This window comes from Lissotriton vulgaris, chromosome 11 (genome assembly GCF_964263255.1).
Source record: "Lissotriton vulgaris chromosome 11, aLisVul1.2, whole genome shotgun sequence".
NCBI lineage: Eukaryota > Metazoa > Chordata > Amphibia > Caudata > Salamandridae > Lissotriton > Lissotriton vulgaris.
The window spans coordinates 102,606,853-102,621,285 of record NC_141699.1 but is presented as its reverse complement, the minus strand read 5'-3'; the positions used below and the strand labels follow the sequence as shown (position 1 = coordinate 102,621,285).

At 45.4% G+C, this 14,433-nt stretch overlaps 1 protein-coding gene across 1 annotated transcript in view; it reads right to left on the bottom strand.

Annotated features, from left to right (window-relative positions):
* The window catches only part of GGT5 (gamma-glutamyltransferase 5), a 237,089-nt gene that overhangs the window by 112,678 nt on the left and 109,978 nt on the right, over positions 1–14,433 (bottom strand). The window lies entirely within an intron of this gene.

Genomic DNA, 14,433 nt, shown 5'->3' with positions numbered 1-14,433 from the left:
TTCTCATTTATTGATCTGCAGACATCATTAGTTATAAATCAATTATACCAAAAAATCTCTTGTCATGGCGATGAAGGATGTCTCAGTCTATTGCCTTTATAAAAACAGCTAACTTAGCTAACTGAAGGCACGTAAAGCCCAGTGTCCTTTGCAGTGGCATTTAAATTGATTTGCCCTGAGGAAATTGCCTGATAGAAACCAAGGCAATGAAACATGTCGGCTGTAGGTAAGGTGTGAATCGATTGGTAGTATTCACATCTTTCTTTTTTATGTTTATGTGTGTACTGTTTGCAACAAGAAAAGGAACATGAGTAAAGTTTTTGTCCTGGTTGCACAGTACATTAGATGTTAAATGTTTAATGTTGTAGGTTTTGTCACATATAAGTTGTGTCCACTGCACCACTCACTGTCTTTTTTGCTTTGGGTTTAAGACACGTTTTCCGTTAAGGCTTGATGGCACCAATGATGAGAACAGGGCCATCCTGGTGAGTACCAGCCAGGGGTCCCATTGGTGGTGCACCCGTGAGGTGCCATCTTGCTTTCCTCACCTTTTTCTGTTGTCATTTAAGGTGATTGTGGGTTCTGTTTTGGTCTAAGTTTGTTGATCAGAGCTGGGCTGTTTTTATAAAGGCAATAGACTGAGACATCCTTCATCGCCATGACAAGAGATTTTTTGGTATAATTGATTTATAACTAATGATGTCTGCAGATCAATAAATGAGAACTGCCTTGAAAACTAGGACATTTGTTGTTTGGTGACTTACTGAGTGGAGGGCGTCCTAGTTTTGTCTTTCCCTCTAGACTCCTACTTTGTCTTCATGTGAGCACAGGTGTCAACTTCTCTGAGTTCAAGCCTTTAATTGATGAATCTATATCTCATTCTGCAATAGAAGGAACTGTAATATATGGGTGTCCAGCAATGGTCCAGATGATCACGATAACTACTGACTAAGTAACTGAGGGGCATATTACCAAGGAATAGCGATATTTATCGCAAAATGCGCTTAGCTCATTTTTTTTTATCGCTGCCTATTGCTGGATACGTTAGCGGAGAAAACATGCTATTAGCAACGTTTTTCTCCATTGTGCTAAAATATCCAGCGATAGCGGCGAAATGCGTGAATATCGCTGAGAATATATCGATATTCACGTATTAGTGACGAAATGCTCTTAGCCATGTTATCCACCTCCCATTGGATAACATGACTAAGAACTGGTCTGGGCAGGTGTTAGTATTTGGAGATATTCGCGCTTAGCGCAAATATTTCCATTGCTACGCCTGCCTTGCTAATAGGCGATAGCGACGTTAGCGACTGCTTTCAGTCGCTAACTGGTTGGGTACGCCCACTTTGCATGTCATTAGCGATAAACATCGCTGACATGCAAAGCGGGCCCCAAATCGCTCGCTATCGCCTAAAAGCTGTCACTAACATCAGTTAGCGACAGCTTGCTAATAGGGCGATAGAATTATCGCCGCTTAGCGGCCGAAAACGGCCGCTAAAGAGACGATAATTGCCTATCGGCCTGCTCGATAATATGCCTCTAAGTTCCATTTAGAGTCATTGTATGTCAAATAATCTTGTGTAAGTATGATTGAATTGTCGCATGTATCCAGCCCTCCATGTCATATGGTGGACACCCCAGCACATCTTCAAGAGCCCTCGTTTGAGCCCATCCTACTCTACAAGGCCCTGCTCAAAACACCTAAGGAAATTACATAGTTTTAAAAACCAGGGCGATGGAATGTCGTGAACATAACATGCAAGGGCACCTCCATCCTCCCCAGAATGCCCTGCAGTGGTCTGGGAGCTCAGTTCATAGTCCTTCTTGTGAATGCCTCAAGCCTTCCTGGCCAAGGCGCTGGGTGACAACACTGCTCCCAAGCCATGAACCAGCGAGCAACTGCCTTCAAACACCCTGGCAAAAAAACAAAAAACAAAAAAAAAAGATGGAGAAACACTCCAGAAAGGAGGGCCTTGGACTCCGGTTTAAAAATCAAGCAAAGTACTGACGGCACTTTGCATGTCATTAGTGATACATTTCTCTGACATACAAAGTGGGGCCCAAGATGGTCGCTATCTCCTACTAGCTGTCGCTAACTGGTGTTAGCGACAGCTAGGTAATAGGGAGATAATTTTATCTCCGCTTTCTTGGCTTTTAAAGCCAAAAAAGCGGAGATAAACCCCCTTGATCATATGCCCCTGAGTGTGAGGAGGAGCATCAAGGAACCGAGGGTGAGTAGGAGCCTCAAGGACCTGAGGGTGAGTAGGAGCCTCAAGGACCTGAGGGTGAGCAGGAGCCTCAAGGACCTGAGGGTGAGCAGGAGCCTCAAGGACCTGAGGGTGAGTAAGAGCCTCAAGGAACCGAGGGTGAGTAGGAGCCTCAAGGACCTGAGGGTGAGTAGGAGCCTCAAGGACCTGAGGGTGAGTAGGAGCCTCAAGGACCTGAGGGTGAGTAAGAGCCTCAAGGAACCGAGGGTGAGTAGGAGCCTCAAGGACCTGAGGGTGAGTAGGAGCCTCAAGGACCTGAGGGTGAGTAGGAGCCTCAAGGAACTGAGGGTGAGTAGGAGCCTCAAGGAACTGAGGGTGAGTAAGAGGCTTAAGGATGTGAAGGTGAGTAGGAGCCTGAGGGAATAGAAGCCTCAAGGTATGAGAGCGAGGAGAAGCTTCAAGGAACTAAGAGGCAAATATGAGCCTCCAGGAACTGCACGATATTAGGATCCCTGAGGAACTGGCATGTGCAGGAGTCTCATGGAACTGAGGGGGTGTTAGGAAGGTCAAAGGTAATGATTGCAAACAGAAGTCATGGGGAATTGTTAGCAGGAGTCTCATGAAAAAGAGCATCAGGGAAATGAGGATGAACAGGAACCCCGTGGAAGTAAAATTTACCAGGAAGCAGAATAAGAGCAGGAGCCGTGAGGAACCGTGGGCGAAGAGGAGACTCCGGAAACTGAGAGTAGGCAGAAGCCTCAAGGAACGGAAGTGAGCAGGAGCTTGAAGGAACTGAAGGTGAGCAGGAACCCCATGGGACTGAGGCTTGAGGAGAAGAATTGGGAAACACTGGTGGGAGAGGAGACTCAGGGAACTGAGGGTGGGGAGATAGCTTTGAAGCAGGAACCTCAGACTGAGCAGGAGCCTGAAGGAACTGAAGGTGAGCAGGAACCCCATGGGTCCTGGGGCAAACAGGAGTCTCAAGAATCGGGGGCATCGTGGACATAAATGGAGATGCACCCTTGGTGGCACCATAAGACTTGGTGGGAGCCTGTGGGGCTTCGATGTGAGGGGGGTCTCGGGAACTCAATGTGAGCAGGTTCACGGGTCCCTGAGGAAGAACAAACGCTTGCATACCTGAGGATGAGCATGGTCCCGTGGGGGCCTACCAGGGCCCCCCATGATGAGCAAGATCCTTAGGGTGTGCTGCTGGATCTGGTGTTCAGGTATTTAAGGGTGAGCAAGGGCTTAGAGCAGTGATACTCAACGTACGGCCCAGGACCACAGGTGGTCCTCCTCACCTTAACATGCAGTCCCCTGGTGAACAGCAGCACTGGGTTGCTGTTTACTCCACTCAGCACTAACATTGATAATATGTTTTAATGCCTTAACCGCAGCGAAAATTCCACTGTGCTGCGGGGCTTTCCATTGAATGGGCTGGGCCACGTCGGCCAACGGACATGCGTAGCACTAGAGAGGTAGTGCTCGGGATGGCCGTTGGCCGACGGGCGCACGGAAAGGGTTAAAAAAAACAGGCAGGTATTTATTTAATCGTTAATTGAAATAAACGGAAGTAAATAGGGTGTCCTGCACCCCTTAACTTTAAAAACACTTTCATTTTTAAAGATATCTTGTAGCAATAGCGTCATATGATTAGGTCTCTTCAAAATTCAAAAAGTTTATATCATTAACATGCAGAACCGTTTCACCTTAGTATATCAGGTTATATCAGTGCATTGAGAAGTATTTCTTTTAAGTCGTTTTTAAACATGAATTTAGAAACATTCATTCGTCCACCCACCCAGACAGCAATGCCAATAGTGAACGAAGAAGCAAGTTAAATGTTACCTGTATCTATGGGTGACTTGGGTTCCTATTACACATGAACATCTTTATAGTTTACTAAATCAAACATAGAAAAGGGTTTTGTACAACGCACATACTAAAGTCATGTATTTTGAGATCCACTTATATGTGATCATGAAGATAAAGGAGGTAAAGGGAACTAAAACAATTGCCTAGGATCACACAATTTGGTTAAGTAGGGAAGCCGGGATTAACCATGGTATAGAGTCTTGAGGGTTAGCAGTGCATCCAGAAAACTAAGAGGAGAATGACATTTATAGACCTAAAGTTGAGCATTAGGACACCCATAGGTGTTTTCACTACTGACTAATGTTACTCCCCCCAAAATGTGCATAGTGACAGAGGGGTTTATTTATGATAACTGGCGCATCCCAAGGGATGCGCCAGTTATTTTGCGACGCTGCTCCGCCACCCATGGTGCGCCGCATTTACAATGCGGCACACCATGGGGCAAAAACGGCACAGATGCGTGACGCATCTGTGCCGTAAAGGTGGCGCATTGCTGGAGTTGCGTCGCAAGCGCGACGCAGCTCCAGCAAGGCTCGGGGGTGCCCTATCTGTCCAAGGCTGCGTCAAGCCTTACACCTGCTTCAAGCAGGCGCAGGGTTTTGACGCAGCATTGGCCTGAAAGTGACTGAGTGAAATCTTATAGATTTCACTCAGCCACTTTTGCGAGGCACACCTGCCCCGGAACGCCCACCCTGCGCCGGAACGCCCACAAGTGGTGCAGGGCTTTACAACGTGACGCATCTGCCTAGATGCGTCACGTTGTAAATGGGTCGTAAGGATGCGCCACGTTTACGCCGCAGTTGCGTGACGCAAACGTGGCGCATTACCAACATAAATCTGCCCCAGAATGTTTCACAAAAGGTTTCAGTCTCCGAATGTGGGCCATTGGTTTTTTTTAGGGGGGGAGTGGGGGTGCTGCCAGAGTGACCTCAAGCTGCTGTCACTGAAGGGCTGGTACAGCCATGTCTTGGGGATTTAATACTCGACCCAACAACAACCCAACAACCCAACAACCCAAACAAGCCACCCCCATTCCACCCCAGCCAAGAGGGGTCCATTGTCCACCAGCTGAAATGTTCTTGTAAACCGATGTCGTGCTATATTGAAAATTATGTAGTACAAATGCGATGAAGAATACATGTTATTTGTCTTATGTTGTAAGTGTAAAAAACACAATAAAAATGAGAGATAATATCACGACCCACGTGGTTTGTTGTCCGACTCTTGATATGCTCTAAAGACATGTATGGGAAGGAACAGATTAAAGCGGATTGGGTTTTTTTTTTACGCGGATTCTCTACATCTGTAGTCCATTTCTGCATCATGATTAAAGAAGTGCTTCGCTGCCAACCTGGTGGGGTCTGTGCTGAGTGCAGATGGTCACAAATGAATATGATAAAATAGATTATGAACAGATGTGCTGTCTTCAGCGCATGCGCTTCACATTTCCCTGATGTGAAAGTTATTTTGTTTCCCTACACGCTGCTCCGCCATTGGCGGACACTGATGCTGGCAAGGCTGTGGTAAATAAAGCATTGCATTGTGGGTAGGTAAGGGTGCAAGGTTGGATGATTTGGATTTTATGGGCGGCATGGAGCCAAACTGTGTTGTAACTCTTCTTTAATTGCAACTCTCAGCAGGACTGTGAGAACCCACAGCGGGAGCCTCTTGAGGGGAATCAGAGGGGGGCTGGCTCATTTCTATTTGTCCTGCCCCCCTCACCCCCCACCTTGGCCCCACTGCCATGCCAAAACAAGCATTTGCAATGAAATAGGTCTTGCATTAGTGAAAGTTTGAGCTATTGTCGTTGCTAATAATAAATGTTCTGTATTGTATTTGCATTTATATACTACCCCTGACGAGGCGTCAAATCGCTTTTTCGGCAAGTAGCACCCTACTCCGGAACCCATAAAGGATTAGTGTTGAATTAGTATAGTGAAATATGAAAAGTAATTTGAGTGGTGGGTAGGTTAGTCAGTTATTTGGATTCAGAAGGATAGCGGAGGGGTAGAAGAGGGGGAAAGGTTTGCATTTATATAGCGCCTGTTACCCCTGTGTAGTCATAGGAAAAGCACTGTCCCGCCATGCAACAGATGAAACATGGTTGGAGGCAAGCATGCAAGCCATCCATAACTCAGAAAGGGAAATGAGGAAGTTAACATCATCCAGTTCAGTTCTGTAAAAAGGGGAGCAGGCAACATACTCACTGCCTTGCATGCCACCCTTTTAGCACTAGGGGCCTCATTTATGAGAAATGACGCATCGCTGCGTGAAAGCAGCGATGCGTCACTTCTCAGTGCGCACTCCTTGCGACATTCCCGATGCGTCATATTTAATGTATGACGCATCACGTTGCAAGGAGTTACAGATACGTCAGTATTTCTGACGTATCTGTAAGCGCAAAAGTGACGCATTGCTGGAGTGAGTCACAAAAGTGACGCAACTCCAGCAATGCGCCCTTTCACATGGGGCAAGTCCCATGTGAAAGGGCCTGCATCAGTCTTACGCCTGCTATGAGGCAGGCGCAAGATTTTGACGCAACGGCGTCTTAAAAGTGACACAGTGAAATCTCATAGATTTCACTGCATCACTTCTACGACCCTTCCTTGTGTCAATACGCCCCCCTTGCATACATTATACCTGGCGCAGGTACAATGTGGCGCAGGCGCAGGGGTTTACAAAGTGACGCATCTACCTAGATGCGTCACTTTGTAAATATGGCACAACAAGGCGCATTTTTTTACGCCACTGGTGCGTCACAAAAAGTGACACACCGGCGGCGTAAAAGTGATGCATGGCCTCATAATTGAGGCCCTAGGAGTGTAATGAAATTGGAGTTTGCACAAGCTAGCCTTGCATCTGTGCCACCGAAATTGGGACAGCAACATAGTTACTATTCAGCACTTAACTTTTTGAGAAGCAAGTTCGGTTTTACTCAAAAAATTGCCAGTTGTCTGAAATGCTAAAAGAGTATTTAGAATGTAATTCGATTGGCTGTCTTAACACTAACAAACAGGCTTCTGATGCACTTTTCCAATCTATCATACTCTATAAGCAGACGTCACAAGAGCATCAGGGAAAACAGTAGGGTAATTAATAAATAGAAGAGTAAAAGGATAAATGCTGTAGGCTATGAAACAACATATCAGAAGCAAATTTTGCAAAAATTGACTTAAAACATAAACATCCTATAATCAAGCACATGCCCCGAAAATATGCTAAGAATGAAATTAGAATAGTAAATAAATCCGGTCCTAAATTATGTAGGAAGCGAGTATGGTTGAATTTAGTAAACAAACATTTCAAAATGTTTGAAGGGAAACCTTTATATAAGATCTCAATTTTGCCAGTTAAGATGTGAGTCTTTTTCCAGCAAAAGATATTATTGCTTTATCATATGGAACCTTAAAAGAAACTCTCGTACAAAAAGCTAGACAACTATGGAACTACAGTTGCATGCTCCAACACGTCAAGTAGTTCTTTTTATCATGTATGCTCATACACTATTGGACAACTGATGCCAAAATATCAATAAACAGGGTAACTAACACACGCATGGCATATCCCTCCTGTATCGCATTAGACATAATAGTATTGGAGCACTCAAGACACATAATGCAACCCCCATAGTTCAAACTTTCCGTAATGCAAGCCTATTGTAGTGCAAATGTTTCTTTTTCGATTTAGTTACATTTGAAGCAATAGCAGCACCCGTGCTTTGTAACAAAAGTAAAGAAATTAAAACAAAAGTGGTGCTGTCACATTTTTAAACATTTTTATTTACTTTTGTAGCAATCGCAGGCGTGAAGTGGCAGAATACTTTTGTTTTCTCTTTGTCAGAGCCGGCCCGGACTGTTGCCTCATTGGAAAGTCCCAAAATCCGAGGACTGGTGAGATCGGCAGCACAGGGACAAAAAGTGGGCACTGTGCTGAAATATAAAGCACAGCTCTCGTGCAGATAAAAGTAATTCTTATGGTGTCCGTTTCCGCTGATAAAAGTAATACTTATGCTAAAGATAAAAGCAGCACAAATACACAAACATTTACAATGCAATAGGTCTCGCAGCATTAAAGTTTGAGTTACTGGCATTGTAAATGACAATGCTTTGCATTAATTTTTTTTTAATTTGCAATTGGTATATAAACATTGTTTGTGAATGGTTAGCGACAAGATTTCTAAGATAAACGGTAATCGCACAACACCTATGCACTATGCAGGGATATCTAGAGGTTCTTTGGTAAAGGAAATGAGATCTGTATGGGAAAAAGTACAAAAACATCAATACCTCAGTGTATGGTGCTGAAAAATGGCCTGGGAAAGGGAGAATACATCCTTCTATAAGAGAACCAAGACCGTAAGATTCGAAGAAATAGAGAGGAAACTTAGACAAAGTCACGCAGAACTCCTGCACAGCACTCCGATGCACAGATGGGCTTCTGAACCAGAAATAATATGATGGATAAATTGAACATTAAACTTCAAGTTAATGCAAATGAGAAAGCACTTGCCATAGTAGGATGGGCCCCGGTACATTACAGGCAAGCGATCCCAGCAGCCCCTGCTTTTGATGTTACCCACCCTCCCCGAAAAGGGCCCGACAGTAGGCAAGTAAGATGAACATGTTAATAGAAGATCTCGATATAATAATCAACTATTATGACACTGTTTTCTTTCTTTTTTATTAGTTACTGGTGAACCTTTACGCAAAGCACCTTTACCTGCGCTCATATTTACTAAATTATCTTATCTAAATATTGTATAACTCATATTGCAGGAGGAATTTGCTCGTCCTATAGAGTATGCTTAGCAGGGGGTCACATTTGGTAAACGGTACAGGTGCTGGGTAATTGTGCACAGACATTAGCCGTGGCCAGCGAGTATGAGAATGATATGCACACTGACCTTCCGGTACGATAAATACGCTCATGACGTGTGTTGTGCAAAACTCTATTGGACCAGTTAAAACCTCAAAGCACTGATGCCATGACCGCAATCAGATCACCAGATGTTTATCACACTGTGTAAATGCAAGAGACGTCATACCCGTCTCCGCCTCCCTGGATGGAAGGTACAGAGTTAATGTTTCACCTGCTCTGCACCTCAACTCTTCCTGGTTGAGGAATGCGACCAGCACGTGAGATCAGGCGAGGCCACGCTTCGAATGGGTCATATACAGCCAAAGCTCCCGTGTAAATACAGACTCGGAGATGGAAGGGAAGCTTCTAACCAACAGAGGACCTCTCCCACTATTAATCCCCGCGAATATACACATTCATTTCACAAGTATAAAAGACTTGGTAATACACTGGTGCCCGCAGAAACAAAGCACAATCAATACATTCTTAGATTTGTGGAACGCTTCTCGTCACCCGTATGGGTATCCAGCCGCTGCATTTCAAAAACGCACAATGACTGGCTGTCTTGGGCGGCGGGCGGGGGGGGGGTGGCTGGCTTGGGCGGCGGGCGGGGCTGGCTTAGTCACCTGGCTTGGTGGGGGGGAGAGCTGGCTTGGTTGCGGCCTGGGAGGCAGTCTAAGTGGCGCGAGGAAAATGCCATTGTGCTGGAGGCTTGCGAGGGAGACAGGAGATGGGCACAGCGCGTGCCTGTACGTGGTGAGCGCGCGACCTGATCGGAATCCAGCCTGCAGTGTGCGCGTGCCCATCTCCTGTCTCCTGGGAAGCAGAGCCGGTAACTATAGGTCTCTGGCGAGACAGCGCTTCGCGCTGTAATCGCCACGAGACCTAAAAAAGAAGGCGCCGTACTGAAATATATAGCATGGCGCCCTTGCTGATAAAACTAATGTTTATGGCAGCCCTTGAAAAAACGGAAAACAGGGAGTCTTAGTTATGAATAGGGCTCCAGGTTTTATGGTATTCATTTTTTTTATCATTTCCGTCTGTATTTATCCATATTAATTTTTTGCCCACTTTATCTGTACTTATCCATATTTATTTAGTGTTTTGTGGATAAACGAAGTGGTAAAACTGTACATTTCCATATTTATTTAACTGATAGACGTGAGCTCATACTTTGAGGTCTGTCTGTTTGAGCTATTTAAGCTGCCACACAGTATAAAACAAAACATACACTGGTAATTATTAGCGATATATCAAAAAAGTATGTTGACACATAGCATTATTTAATTAAATTGCATCATGTGTTTTTTAATTTCCCGTGCTGTCCATCTGCTCAGCTGCTGGCCCATAGTTCATGAAAGGCAGCACAGAGTGACTTAAGGCCAATTTTCTGTATTTATCCACTTTTAAAAATAAATGCAGGCAGAAAACAGATTTCTTTTCTGTCTGTATTTATCTGTAAAAATCCGTAAAAGCTGAAAACCAGGAGTCTTAATTATGAATGACAAGGTGTATACCTGATGAATGTTTTAGTGCTCAATAACAGTTGTCAGTTAATATCCTACAGAACTAGGACTCGCCCGGCAAACAGGCAAGAAACCTGAGGATCATTATCGACACCAAATTGACATGTCCACCCAAGTCAACACCATCGCCTCGGCCTGCTTCCACACCCTTAGGATGCTGAAAAAGAAATTCAAGTGACTACCTAACAACATCAGGAAAACCATCACCCAGGCCCTCGTCACCAGCAAACGAGACTACGGGAACACCCTTGTGGCAAGAATTACCAACGAATTCACAAAACGACTTCAGACCATCCAAAAACGAAGCAGTCAGACTGGTCCTCGACCTTCCACAACTGTCTCACACCACACCTCACCCAAAGGAGCTACATTGGCGTGGTATGTGCCACTGCACTTGCTGCACTATTGATAGCTACATCCCTCCATCTCCGCCGGGTCCCCTGGGGGCGCTCTGGGTCCAGGGCAGTGTTTCAAGGAATTCCATGGGCAGATGCTTCCAGAGCTGTTATCTAATCAGTTTCTGTTTTATTGTAGGTCTGTGAGGCAGTGCAATGCAGCTACAAGAGATCTCCCTCAGAGTAATTACAGAAAGCGCAGAGGGGGCTTGAGGGGAAAGAGAGATCATACAGAAGAGTGGGGAGAGATAGAAATGTCTTAAGGCAGGGCCAAAGTGGGCTCTGGCCCTGGGCCCCAGCTTCTCAGGGGGCCCCCTGCCTCTCAGGGGCACCCTGGTAGAGATAGTTCTGTTCTGCAAATTGACTCGCCCTGGTGACCTTCAATAATTCTTAGACCGTTTTCCTTTAACCCCTCCCGTGCTCATGACGAGCCCAGCTCGTCATGAGGCACGGTTGCGCTGTGCTGATGACGAGCTGAGCTCGTCATGACACGCGCGGCGTTCACACGCGGGGCTAATTCCCCCACTGTGCTGAACGTTCTGAAAAACTGACGTGGTCATGACAAGCTCAGCTCGTCATGAGCACAGCGCCACCGTGCAGCGTGACGAGCTAAGCTCGTCACAAGCACCGTGGCGCTGCGCGCGCATCCCCTCATCCCAGCGCCGCAGGGGAATTAGCCCTGCGGCGAAGGAGTTAATTTATTTTTAATGTGGGTGATGTGTGAGAATCTATTACATACATTTAGAAGGAAAATGTGTTTATGTTTCATGCAACATACATAAAAAAGTGTTTTATATACAAACAGGACCTCACATATGAGAAATGGTAGGGTGCATTAGAAATTATTTGCAGTAATGTTCGTTAACTGCTGCTGTGTTACAATATTGAATATACACATCACTATCGCCGAATATGAGATGCAAATATATTTAACATTTGGACCTGTGTTCCTGTGCACTGTCAGTGGCCTGGCCAAAGAGGGTGCTAAAGAGTTGAAATTGGATAATACATGTAAAGCTTTTCTGAACAGAGGCCCCCAGAATACATTTGGCCCAGGGACCCCCAAATCCTTAAGATGTCCTTGGGGAGGGAGACAAAAAATAAATGGAAGAGAGACACGGGGGAGGGGTAAGGGAGGGGTAAGAAGGGAGCAGGGTTGGTTTGAACAATTTGCCACAGCTTCTTGTCACTTATCACCAAAACCCTGGACTGAGGCGAGTTTTCTACACAAGGCTTATCTGAGCCTGACAATTAGCGCTCCGAGGTCAAAGGGTAAAGAGGGGAACAATGGCAGGAAATTGTAAGACGAGCCAAACCTGCCCTGGCACTGGAAATAAAGCAATCCGGAGATATTTACAGATGAAAAGGAAGCCGCGCGCGCTAGCAGGGCGAGAGGAGGACGGTGGCCCAGGAGGCCTCCGGCTGACAGAACCTGGCTCCTTTCCAGACCACAAACGGGAGAGGACCTGGGGCTGGGAGGCAGCTGGGTCCTAATCCGTTCTTAAAATCTACTCCTTACATCGGCTCCTGAGGCAATACTAGGGGACAAACCATGGCGACGAGGCAGTGAGGGCAGAGAGGGCCCTCCCACCCTCCCTTGGTGTTGTGACCACGTCCCCCCTACGACCCCACTTAGGGGAACTCTGCCTGAGGATATCTACTATGTGTGTATATATTTGTATATCGGGATAACTCTAATCACTAGTATATGCAGTAGCCCTTTGTACCATCTACCGTTCCTATGTGACTCTTAGAGTATATCCAGTCATATCCCTTCCCTGTGTATATAGAGATAACTCTAATCGCTAGTATATGCAGTAGACCTTTATACTATCTACCATTCCTATGTGACTCTCAGAGTATATCTACGTGTATCTCCTCTCTGTGTGACTTTACATCTTGTACATTTGCAATTTTTTTCCGTGTGTATCCTTAAGCTGTGGCAAGCGAGTATGAGAATGATATGCACACTGACCTTCCGGTACGATAAATATACTCATGACGTGTGTTGTGCAAAACTCTATTGGACCAGTTAAAACCTCAAAGCACTGACGCCATGACCGCAATCAGATCACCAGATGTTTATCACACTGTGTAAATGCAAGAGACGTCACACCCGTCTCCACCTCCCTGGATGGAAGGTACAGAGTTAATGTTTCACCTGCTCTGCACCTCAACTCTTCCTGGTTGAGGAATGCGACCAGCACGTGAGATCAGGCGAGGCCACGCTTTGAATGGGTCATATACAGCCAGAGCTCACGTGTAAATACAGACTCGGAGATGGAAGGGAAGCTTCTAACCAACAGGGGGCCTCTCCCACTATTAATCCCTGCGAATATACACATTAATTTCACAAGTATAAGAGACTGGGTAATACACTGGTGCCCGAGGAAACAAAGCACAATCAATACATTCGTAGATTTGTGGAACGCATCTCGTCACCCGTATGGATATCCAGCCGCTGCATTTCAAAAACGCAAAATGACTGGCTGCCTTGAGCGGCGGGCGGGGGGGGGGGATGGCTGGCTTGGTCGGAGGGCGGGGCTGGCTTAGTCGGAGGCGGACGGGCAGGCTGGCTTGGTGAGGGGGGGAGAGCTGGCTTGGTCGCAGCCGGGGAGGCGGTCTTAGTGGCGCGAGGAAAATGCCATTGTGCTGGAGGCTTGCGAGGGAGACATGAGATGGGCACAACGCTTGCCTGTACGTGGTGAGCGCGCGACCTGATCCAATTCCGGCCTGCAGCGTGCGCGTGCCCATCTCCTGTCTCCTGGGAAGCAGAGCCGGTAACTATAGGTCTCTGGCGAGACAGCGCTTCGTGCTGTAATCGCCACGAGACCTAAAAAAGAAGGCGCCGTACTGAAATATATAGCATGGCACCCTTACTGATAAAACTAATGCTAATGGCAGCCCTTGAAAAACGGAAAACAGGGAGTCTTAGTTATGAATAGGGCTCCAGGTTTTATGGTATTCATTTTTTTATCATTTCCGTCTGTATTTATCCATATTAATTTTGTGCCCACTTTATCTGTACTTATCCATATTTATTTAGTGTTTTGTGGATAAACAAAGTGGTAAAACTGTACATTTCCATATTTATTTAACTGATAGACGTGAGCTCATACTTTTAAGTCTGTCTGTTTGAGCTATTTAAGCTGCCACACATTATATAACAAAACATACACTGGTAAATATTAGCAATATACCACAAATGTATGTTGACACATAGCATTATTTAATGAAATTGCATCGTGTGTTTTTTAATTTCCCGTGCTTTCCATCTGCTCAGCCGCTGGCCCATAGTTCATGAAATAGTATGAAAATGTTATCGCTAGGAGAAGAACTATTAATAAGAATACCTCTCTACGTGTACTATATTTAAACTATTTGTTCAAAAGGAACCCTATATTAACAATATGTACACATGAAGAAAAATGGTATCATGATACATTTAATTATTTATTTTTTGTGTAAAGTTCATATTTCCGTTCTCATTTCAACAATTAAGGATGCATTATTCAAATTGATAATTTCAAACAATTAATTTCAACAGTCAGCATAAATATATACAAATCC